Source organism: Quercus robur, chromosome 11 (assembly GCF_932294415.1).
Source record: "Quercus robur chromosome 11, dhQueRobu3.1, whole genome shotgun sequence".
In the NCBI taxonomy this organism is placed as follows: Eukaryota; Viridiplantae; Streptophyta; class Magnoliopsida; order Fagales; family Fagaceae; genus Quercus; species Quercus robur.
In genome coordinates, this window is record NC_065544.1 from 27,163,020 (window position 1) to 27,174,563 (window position 11,544).

Genomic DNA, 11,544 nt, shown 5'->3' on the forward strand with positions numbered 1-11,544 from the left:
ATGAGGAGCCATGAGTGTGTTGAGAAAACATGAAGTCAAGCGATTGGCCCAATGTTGCCCAAGCACCCTCATTCCTCATGCCATCAGCAGCAACACATAATGCTCCTAACACCATGCGATGCACAGCTTGATCAAAATTCATATGTAAACCATTTTTATTACTATTAATTTAATTAAAATTAAATGATAAAATAGATAATAAAAATAAATGAATATTTTACTTTTAAGTTACATAATGAATGCATATTGTGTATGAGACTAAGGTATCACACACACACACACACACACACATATATATATAATAATTGAATAGAAGATGGTAGATGACTATATAACTAAAATAAAAGGATTTTGAATAATACATTGAGATTTAAGGCTTAAGTAATCACCAACGCATATTTAAATGGAAAAACCTTGAGATATGATGAGAATTGAGAAGTAATACCGAGTAACATCCCTTGTGAACAACAATCTGCATTATTTGATCTCAACCTCTATCTTTCTATTATTATAAAAACAAAATAAGTCATACAAAATATTCATACATACACACACATACATATATATATATATATATATATATATATATATATATATATATATATGTATATATATATATAACAATTTAATGACCACAGTCATAATTTATAATTTATAAATTCTATATTTGATTTTAAAAGAAAAAAGTTTAAGTAAAAGCAAATAAATGAAATCAAGAATTAGATATAAATCTTATGTTCTAAAAGCAAATTTAGTAAATTGAGTTGGTGATAATATGAGAATAACAATTAGTATTTTACGAAATACAAAAGGTTAGAATAGAGTGACTAATCATATATGGATAACTACTAACTAATATACAACAATTTTGGCCCCCCAAAAAAAAAGTAGAGTTAAATAATTTTTTTAAAAAAAATGTCTAGATAAGTATTGTACTTTGTTTTCCATGTCAAATTGATAAACAGTACTATAATTATTTACCTCATAAACAGTTTTTTGTTCTCTTCACATATATGATCAATCTTGTTGCATAGGAAACCTGCAAATACCTAGCAAGGACTCAAAATCAAATTTTACCTAGAATGTAGTGAGAATAATGGCCCATCAGCCTCAAATTCATAAATATATAGATATATGGATAAGAATCATGCATTATTTACCCAAAAAAAAAAAAAACCATGAATCACAAAGAACAACAAATTTTATTTCAAAGTGAGACTAATAAATCAAGAAATAAGCATTTTATTGAAAAACTTAAAATGCCAAGGAGATGGATTTTATGAATGGTTGAGAAAAATTGGTGGCGCTCCATATGTTGTTCTTTCTCTAGTTTATATATTACTTAGCATTGGATGTTAGCAGCTCAAACGAAGCTTAGCTAAAATAATCCAAATAAACCGTAGATTTATATTGAGGACATGTTTCATTCAATTACTTTAAGGATATGTTCATTATCCATTGTACTTTTTATTAATTGATATATAAATATAAATTATCTAAGCTAAATAAGAATTGCAATTTGACTATAACTCATTCATCACAAACCGAGCACAACATGCATATATATCTAGAACTATATTAGTTCTGTTTTGATTTAAATGAAGATGCTTTTATTTTATTTTTATAATCTAAATGAAGTTACTTTTATCTTAAAAATCTTATCTTTTATTTATAGCTTTTCCAATTCTAAAATCTCTCACAACTTCATAATTAATTAACATTAAAAAATTACATGAATTATAGAAGATGAAATTGCTGATATGTGGTAAAAGAAGTTTATGTAAAAATCAAATAGAAAAACACAAATTGCTACTTTATCCAAAAAAAATATTGATAAGAAAAAAATTTGGTGTTGGCGTGTAGCTACTTAGCACAACCACAACTTCTAAACTTTTACTGCAATTTGGTGAAGCCACTTGGAAGAATTTGGATTGTGATCAAATTATCAACTTAAAAATTATAAGAGAAGAAGATAAGGACCAAAAAAATATGTCTATTTTTTAAAAAAATCTAACAAAATTTCCACAATTTAGTGAAGCCACTTGGGGCACTCACAACGTCTAAACTCAATTTTTATTATATAGTATAGTATATGATATATATTTGAGACACTAGTTTTTTTTTGCTGAATATATTTGAGACACTAGTTAAGAAATGTTTTCGTAAGCGGCATATCATTAAAGAGAATCAAGTAGAGTTTGGTAGAATTAGAAATCACACATTTTATAGAATAAATTTTTTTTTTTAAAGAAAGAAAGATGCGAATTACTAGTTGTATTATGCAAGCTTAATGATAAAGTGATTCTATATATGATAAAGTGGCTAAATTAATTAATAAATAATACTCACAATAATATATTTTTTTAAAATAACTATAAAAATATTAAACATGTAAGACTGTGCTAGAAAGTAATTTAGTTATATTGCCCTTTTTTATTTAAAAAATTCTAACATTTATTAACTGATTTTAATTTTTATATATATATAGGATTTTCTTTTTTTAATGTAGCCTATGATAATGAAGGCTTTATATCATTGGGCCACGACGCAACGCCCCACAAATTACAAATTTACATCACTATCGTGTTGATTTATTCTTTGAAGTCATAGATTTGTAACTTCAAGAGCTTAACAATCGTTTTTCAGAGGCGACTACTAAGTTGCTACTTTGTATGGCTTGCTTGAATCCAAGTGATTTGTTTCTGGCTTTTGATATAAAAAAATTGACCTGTCTTGCAAAGTTCTATCCATCTGATTTTTATGAGATAGATGTATTGGCACTTGATAATTAGCTTCAGACTTACATTGTTAATATGCGCTCCAATGACGAGTTTTTAGAGCTTAAAGGAATTAGGGACCTTGCTAGGAAGATGGTGGAGACAAATAAGGATGTTATATATCCATTAGTATATTTGCTTGTGAAGTTAGTTTTGACCCTTTATGTTGCGATTGCAACAATGGAAAGAAGTTTTTCAGCAATGAAATATACCAAGAATGAACTGCGCAATTGAATGGGGGATCTGAATGATTGTTTGACTATGTACAATGATAAAGATGTAGCTTATAAGATTGATAATGAATGTATCATGTAACGGTTTCAAAATATGAAACCTCGTAAAAAACAATTGTAGAATTTCATGTTTTTTTTGGTGATATGGATATATTCAAGTCTCCTTTGTTTTAGATTTTATACAATTTATGTTTCTTATTGACCCCCTTGGAAAAAAATCCTGGATTCGCCGCTGCTTTACATAATATGCAGAATAAAAAGACTGGGAAGGAGGGATACATGGCCATGAAGTTAGATAACAGCAAGGCATATGACAGAGTAGAATGAGTTTTTCTTGAAAAGTTAATGGTAAGAATGGGTGTGGGCACAAGCGCTTGCAATAGTGTATTTGTGTTTCCCCAAATCTGTGGGAAGTATTGGCCTAGGGTGGACCATGGCGGAGGGTGTAAATAGAGTCGCCACCTAGATTAGACCCAGGAATCATAAATATAACGCCATTGTGGAAGGACTAATCTTTACAAGAGCATGTGTCCAAATTTTAGGTATGAAAATGGGAAGGTGTTAGGCACCCAACCTTACCTGCCCCATCTGTCGACCTCCACTCATTGTATTCCAAATCCTAATCCTATCAAAGGGTCCTCTAACATGTTATTATAAACTCACACACGCTAACATGCATCTAACATCCAAACATGGCATGTGTCTCACACTCATCCATAGCATAAAACCCTATCATTCATCTAGTAATATATATACAAGGGCAGCAAGCACATCATAAAACAATATTACCAATCAAGGGAATTAATCAAGCATATTCATCATGTTCATTGTTGAGGAAGGAAAATGATGCCTCTGAATGAAATGTTGGGAAACCAAACCGAGACTCAACTATGGGCTCTTGAGATGACACTCATAGGCTTTCGGTGTGATGACAAGTCTATCCAAGCAAAAAAGGACTGCACTTAACAAAAAAAAAAAAAAAAAACAGCAACAAAGGCCCAATGAAAAATTCGTTACAATACTTAATTAGAACATTAGTGGTCCTGTTTTGATAGTTCAAGGGAAATAGATTCTCCAGCGGTAAGGGTGAAGTTATACTTAAGTCCAAAAGATGAATTGTCCAACGGTAAAAGTGGAATTACACAATCCAGCCATCAATAATTAGATAGTATTTAAGCAAATTTTAGGTCCTTATGTGTCTCATTCAAGAGGAATTTATGTTGCTTTCAGCCATCATTACATCAATGTGAGGGAAAAGTTCAATTGTTACAAATACATCATATCCTTCAACAGAAAAGTAAAAAGTAAAGATTAAAGGTTCCCTAGGAAGAAAAAATGGAGGATTAATTGGCATGGTGTGAAGGGAGAGAAAGATCTCCAACTCAGTGCAGCAAGTATCTAAATTAAGATTTTAGTGGGTGTAAACTTATAAGACATGAATAAGATGAATGTGAGCTACTTTTGAGTGAGTGAGATGGGATTGATATTGAAACTGAAGTCTTTTGTGGGTAATGGGTTGTTTGTGGCTAGCTGGAAGATGCTTATGAGTTGTGGTAGTGTAAAGGGAGGATAAGAATATCTGGGATCAGATGGGTATGGGTTAAAGGTGATGGATGGTGAGCTAGAAGAGAGTTGAACCACTAGTAAAAATGGCAACGAATTTCAGAGTCTCAGAGTCTCAGAAGGGTGGCTCTAGTTGGTTTTTTGGTTAGTTTGCTTGTGCTTTTATAATAGAGTTTTCAGAGAAGCATTTATTGGCAAGGTTCCAAAAAACGTATGACTACTCAGAGGTGATGAATCAAAGTCAAGCTTTTTTGAAATTTTTGATTAGAAGTAGGAAAATCCATTTTAGGGGTTGTTTTGCTTTTTTGGGTAATGATGGGATTTTAAAACGTTTTGCATTAAATGCCAGGATTCTTGGGGCTGAGCTTGATTATTGTGATCTGAAGCGTGTATCAAGAGCGAATCCTAATGCTGCAACTGAGATTCGAACCCCTGAGAAATAAGATTTAACATCTCAAGTCAGGTGCTAAGTTCTAGTCTACTTTAGGGGGCTTCCGCTGGAGATCCCTTTATACCCTCCAAACCACATATTCCTAATTTTTCTCCTTTAGGATTCATGGGCTTGGCACATGAATCACATTTTGAAAAAATTTTAGTATTTTTAACATCAATTTGTTGGAGTTTGAATAATTTGGTTTCTACTCCCCTTCCGCTGGAGGTGCTGTCTTGAGGAAGATGATGGAGTTCCATCATTCTTTAGGCTCTAGCTGATATGACAGCCCTTGGGCACTGTTCACGTCAGGTAGAGGGTGACAGAAAACTGATGGGATAGCCTTTAGTCCATTCTCAAAGGTTTGGTTCCCTTGTATGAGTCCTTAATTGCTCTTTTTTGTTAGGAATGAACAAGGGCTGTTCTCCTTTGCCTCTTACTGGTGTTTTTTGCTTGGGCTTGCTCTCATGGGCTGGGTTATGTGCACATATTGCCATGGACTTTTATTAGTAAATATTTTTTGGGTTTTTCATAAATACTTGCAATGGGCCTTTGGGCAATTTGTTGTAATGTTTGAAACAATAGGACAAGTTTCAAAATACTTTTGTAAATAATATTTACTTTGACAAATTCTATGTTGCAAATAATGTTCATGGTTTCTAATAATTGTATCATGACTTAAATGATGATCTTGTGGGTTTGAATGCTTACCATGAGTGTTGAAGGTGTATATTATGGATGTCGCTATGCAAATGGCGTCCATGTATTTCATGGGTTTTATAATACGAGAACATAATCCTCAAGATAGCTCTCAATAAGTTTTTTCATAAGATGATTGCCATGGTCCCTTTTTTTTTTTTTGCCACGTTAACATTTTAAAGTGATATTTTTTCTTTGCCAAGCATTAATAATCTTGAACTCTTTTCTTTTTGATGAAGTAGTGCCAATAAAAATTGGGTTTTGATATTGCCAATAAGAATTGGGCTTTGAATGAATGAATCGGCATGGGTTTGAATCATGGGCTTTGATTATGGATTTGAATTCTACTGATAAAATTGTTTTGCCATGGACTTGAATCATGAGCTTTTCAAATATTACCAAGCATAAATATTCTTGGGTCTTAAATATAATAAGGTGTGTGTATTTGAAAGTGAATAGGTGGTACTTAAATAAAAATTAGGTGTAAAAAAAAAAAAAAGTACCTTAACATTCATTAATCAAGAAAGTTCATTATGTTCAACAACCAAATCAAATGCATGTTCATGTAATTATGCATGACTAATCTCACTTACCTTGCTACACCATAACACCTTAGCACCTATGCATCAATGCATGTTCAAGTTCTTATGAATGTTCATGCGGTTAATCAAAACATAAACCCTAATCGTTAATTTATCAATCCAAGCATGTGAAACATGTTATTCTACTAACCTTAGACCTAAACATATGAAAGCTAGACTCAACAAGACCTAAACAGAGGATTAAAACAAAACAAAACAAACAAAATTGCAAGAACCTTAAATATGGGTTTTTGGGCATGAGTATGCATACGCATACATAAAGCATGCGCATACATACACGCCTAGAAACACAGTTTTAAAGCAACAAACAAAATAGCAATTTAACAAACCCCAGCATACTTCTAATACACAACTAAACAACCTAAACTAGCTACAAAGATATCAAAGATAAACAAAATGAAAATCTATTCATAAACATGTATTAGATCTAACAACAAACAATAGCAAAACTTAACACATCAAAACACGTTCATCAATATATCCAATCATTCAACTCTGCAATCAAAATATGGTGAGATGCAACAAACTTAAACCAAACACAAACAAATCATATTTCTAAGCATGTATAACATATAAATCAATTAAAAACAACAAGAACACAAGTTATAAAAGATCCAAATCAAGAAAAAACCATGAAAAGAAACACACCTTGTTTATGGAATACAAATTGGTGGATATTTTAATCGGCCCCTCAGTGCCTATACAACAAGATCGAATGATAATCAAGAGAATCAAATATATAGTCCATTAGTAATCACAACTCAAAAATTAAAAGATTTTCTTGAAAACTTTAGAAAGAATATTTGAAAAACATTTCTTGGAATGAGATAAATAGTTTCCGCCCTAATGAGTGATAGAAAGAGGTTTTGAAGAGCCAAAAACGTGCTTAGTGGCTGTGAGTGTAGAAGATTTACAGATGAGAGTGTTCTTGGATGAGTTTAGGTCAAAAATCAACTTTCTCTAGCTAAAGTTTGAGTTTAGAGGCATAAGTTTGTATTTATATGTTTAAACTAGGATTTTCCGGGCCTTTTAGACATCTTTTGATGTTTTCAAGGGTCTAGTGGCCGGCTCACATCAAAGAATAATGTTTTGGGCCCCTAAGACTGATGTTCTGGAACCTAGAAAAATGGCGTGCGCACGTACGATTAGGGCATGTGTACACACAATGAAAGTTCTAAGAATATTTTTTAGGGTGGTTACTAAGAAATTTAAATTACTACAATATTTTTATTGGTACCATTTTTAAATAAAAATGAAATTAGAAATTATTTTTATTGAATAGGTTGAACGAGCTACAAATTTTATCGTTTTGTTTTATAATAGGCTTTTTGTTGAATAATTTTTCCACTTGTAGTTGTTTGGTCTTGTCTTGTTTTTGTTTGTTTTTATTTGAGCTAATATTTATTGTTGTTAGTTGAGCTTTAAAAAAAACAAGGATTAAGAATTATGATTGGCGGTAGAATTAATTTTGTAGTAATGCTATGTCCACAACATTTTTATAATAAATTTTAGGGATAATTACACTTTACCCACCTGTGGTTTACCTCTAATTCTAAGTGCCTACCCGTGGTTTGAATTTTGACACTTTGCCCACCTGTGATTCTCACCGTTACCCAGCCGTAACCCACCTTTCCATTTTCCGTTACTCTAACACAAAAAAGGTAAAAAACAGAACCCCAAATGGATCAAAACTCATTCTCTCCCAAAACTCACTCACTCCCAACCAACGCAACGAAGATCCACAACAAAATCCATATAGATTGGAGATGCAAGCACATCGGACGTAAGTACTGACAAATCAAGATCCTCATAAGCCAGGTACCCATTGAGATATACATTGAAGTACAGCAAGTTAAGTGCAAGACTAACAATATCATAGAAATGCAATCGAACCAAGTATTGAGCACCACCTAAACCCACTGGAAAATTCCAAGTGATGTTAAACCTTGAATCCAAATATACATAGCATCAGGCCCAATCTCTTAACTTGCACCTCCAGGTTTTTGTTTTGAAATTTAAATTTCAAACCCTCTAATTTTGATAAGAAAAATCACTTCAAATGCATCTGAATGGTGTATGAAGGTTAATAATTTGAATTTATTTTTTCTTTATTTCTTATGGGTATTTTTTTTGGCTTAAATTAGAAGTCAATTTGAGTTTAGAATGTCCTCAAGAACGTGCTCCAGTTCCTCAGCTCCCGGCGGGACCACAACGCCGCCTCATTAGTCTGCAAGTCGTGGTGTCAAGTCGAGGCCCTGACTCGATCCGAGCTCTTCATCGGGAACTGTTACTTCGTCTCGCCTAGATGGGCCATGTCCCGGTTTCCCCGGGTTCGGGCCGTGGCCATCAAGGGCAGATCGAGGTTCGTCGACTTCAACCTCATGCCGCTGGAATAAGGGGCCCACTTCGCGCCGTGGGTCGCCGCCTTGAGCTCCGCCTATCCTTGGCTCGAAAAAAGTCTACCTGAAACGCATGTCAGTCACCAATAAAGATCTGAAATATCTCGCTGAGTATTTCCCTTCCTTCAAAGAACTCGTCCTTGTTTGTTGCGATGGCTTTGGTACATGTGGCTTCGCCGTAATAGCCAAGAAGTGCAGGTACTAGAATCCGAATCAAAACCCGACAGAGACGCCAAATCCCGATGCCACCACTCGGTTTCACTGCCTGAGTTTGTGACTTGTTTGCAGTTTTGGTGGTTCAGCAGTCATGGGTTAGAGTTTGTGACTTGTTTGTGATTTGATTTTGGGTTTGTGATTTGTTTGTGGTTTGATTTTGGGTTTGTGACTTGTTTGTAGTTTTGGTGGTTGGGGTTTGAGGTTGTGGGCGGTGGTGGCTATGGCAGTGGGTTGTGGTGGCTGGTGGCAGGGGCAGTGGGCAGTGGGTTTCGATTTTTTATTATTGATGATTTAGATGTTTTATTTTGGGTTCAACTTCCTATAATTTTTCAGATTTTTGGTATGTTCTTCATATTCAAGATTTGAGTGAGAGCGATATAGGTTTTTGAAAAACTTACCGCTTCATACTAAACATATGTAAAGAGAAAAAAGTTTCAGATGCCAAATTGATCTTTGCTTTTTTCATCGAAATTGATCTTTGCTTTTTTGAATCCATGTTTGTGTATGTTCTTCATGTGTTTGTGTATGTTCTTCATGTGAGGAGTGTTTTGATCCGTTTGGGGTTTTGTTTTTACATTTTTTGTGTTAGAGTAACGGAAAGTAGAGAGGTGGGTTACGGCTGGGTAACGGTGAAAATCACAGGTGGGCAAAGTGTCAAAATTCAAACCACGGGTAGGCACTTAGAATTAGAGGTAAACCACAGGTGGGTAATGTGTAATTATCCCTAAATTTTATGCAAAGCTGTTATTGGTAGGTAAAAAAATAATATTAGTATTTGGCCCAAATTAGAATAATAATAGCTTACTACATTAGATTTGTTGTAAAATTATTGTGAAAATGTTGTGAATGTAGTAGCACTATTATTTTTGTTGAACTCAAATTTTTGTAAGTCTCAAGTCAGGGTGTTCAAAATCTTTATCAAGGTGGTCACAATAGGTTAGTTTAGCATATAATAGTTTTTTGGTAAGTGTATATATACATTTTTTTGCAAGTCAGGGTGATTCATGCATACACATACTCTCCAAAAACCCTAATTTCGACTGCTTAGTTAACCCAACTTCAAACAGTCATATCTTTAAGTCCAAATTAGGCAAATTTTGTATTCAAATTAAAGCCTAGGATGTCTACTTTCTAAAGAAATAAACCTCACTAAAAAATGCTTTGTGGATCAAGCGTTATGGGTAAAATAGTGAGCAAATGTCATTTTTCAGCATTGTTTTCAAAGTGACTTGAGCACTTTTGAGTTATGATTACTTCCAAACTATCAAAATAACTTCAATTACCTTTTGTAGACATGTAAAGCTCATTATTGGGACCGAGAGCTAAAGTTTATTAAACGGGTATAAAATGAGGTGTCTAAAATGGGTTTTCATGAAAGGTAGATAGGTTTGATCATGGAATGCATGAGCATAGTATCATATTCCGTACTTGTCAATGGCGAATCACAGAGATTTATTCAACCTACCAGAGAAATCAGGCAAAGGGATCCTTTGCCCCCTATTTATTTTTGATATGTTCTGAGGGACTTAATGGACTACTTCAAAAAGCTATCAACTGTGGTGATTTAAAAGGTTTTTCCTTATGCAAAAATAGTTCACAGATTTCACATCTATTCTTTACCAACGACAGTCTAATTTTCTGTAGGGCTAAGATGGGGGACATTCAAGCCATTCAAGCAATTTCTTAGGAATCCAACTGTATGTGTGCATGTGAGATTGATGGCCAGTGTGTGTGGTGCTGATGGCCAGTGTGTGTGGTGCTGCATGGGGTGGTGCTACAAAGTGTGCCTACGCTGGTGATGTAAGGGGCGTGGGTTGCTGATGCGTCATGCGTGCTCAGCTGATGAAGGGTGTGCTTCCAGTGCAGCTGGGGTGTGTGTGTCAGACTATGTTGCAGATAGTGAGTGTATTGATTAGTTAGCTTTGTATACCTGTATTGTAGTGTAGTGACACATGTATTACTGTAATGATGATGTGGCAAATGTATGTTAGCTTGGGTGTTAGCTGATGTAAGAGTTAGTTAGAATGATTAACTGTCAAGGTAGTTACACAACTAGCATTGAGTGAGTGGTTGAGGATATTAGACTTGGGAATGGGTTGTAAAGATTCAATGAACAGTTTTGCTAATTGAATACTCTTTTTCTCTGTTATTTCTCTCTACCTCTGTCTCTGTTTTCTCTATCCCTGTTCTTGGAGGTTAGTTGTCCTCGAATTCAACTCTCAATTCCCACATTCCTTGCACAATTTTAACCCTTTGTGCCTAGTTTAATAGAAAGGAAGAAGCTTGGCGTGATTTTTTTCCCACAGAGAGAGAGAGAGAGAGAGAGAGAGTTAATTTTTCCATTAACTAAGGAAGACAAAAGATTCATTTTGACTTACCCAAAACAACGCACAAGCACAAGTGAATCAATTTTTTTTTTTTAATTGAGAAACAAAACACTCACAAGAAAGAGAGTTAATCAAATTCTAAGAGCATTCACATTAAAAGTGCTAAAAAAAATTCCTTTAGCACCTAAAAAAACTACCTTATGGAAAGGTGAGTGCTAAAAATATTCCTTTAGCACCTAAAAAAACTACTTTATGGAAAGGTGAGAAGCAATCGACCAAAGCCGCAGCAACTGAACCA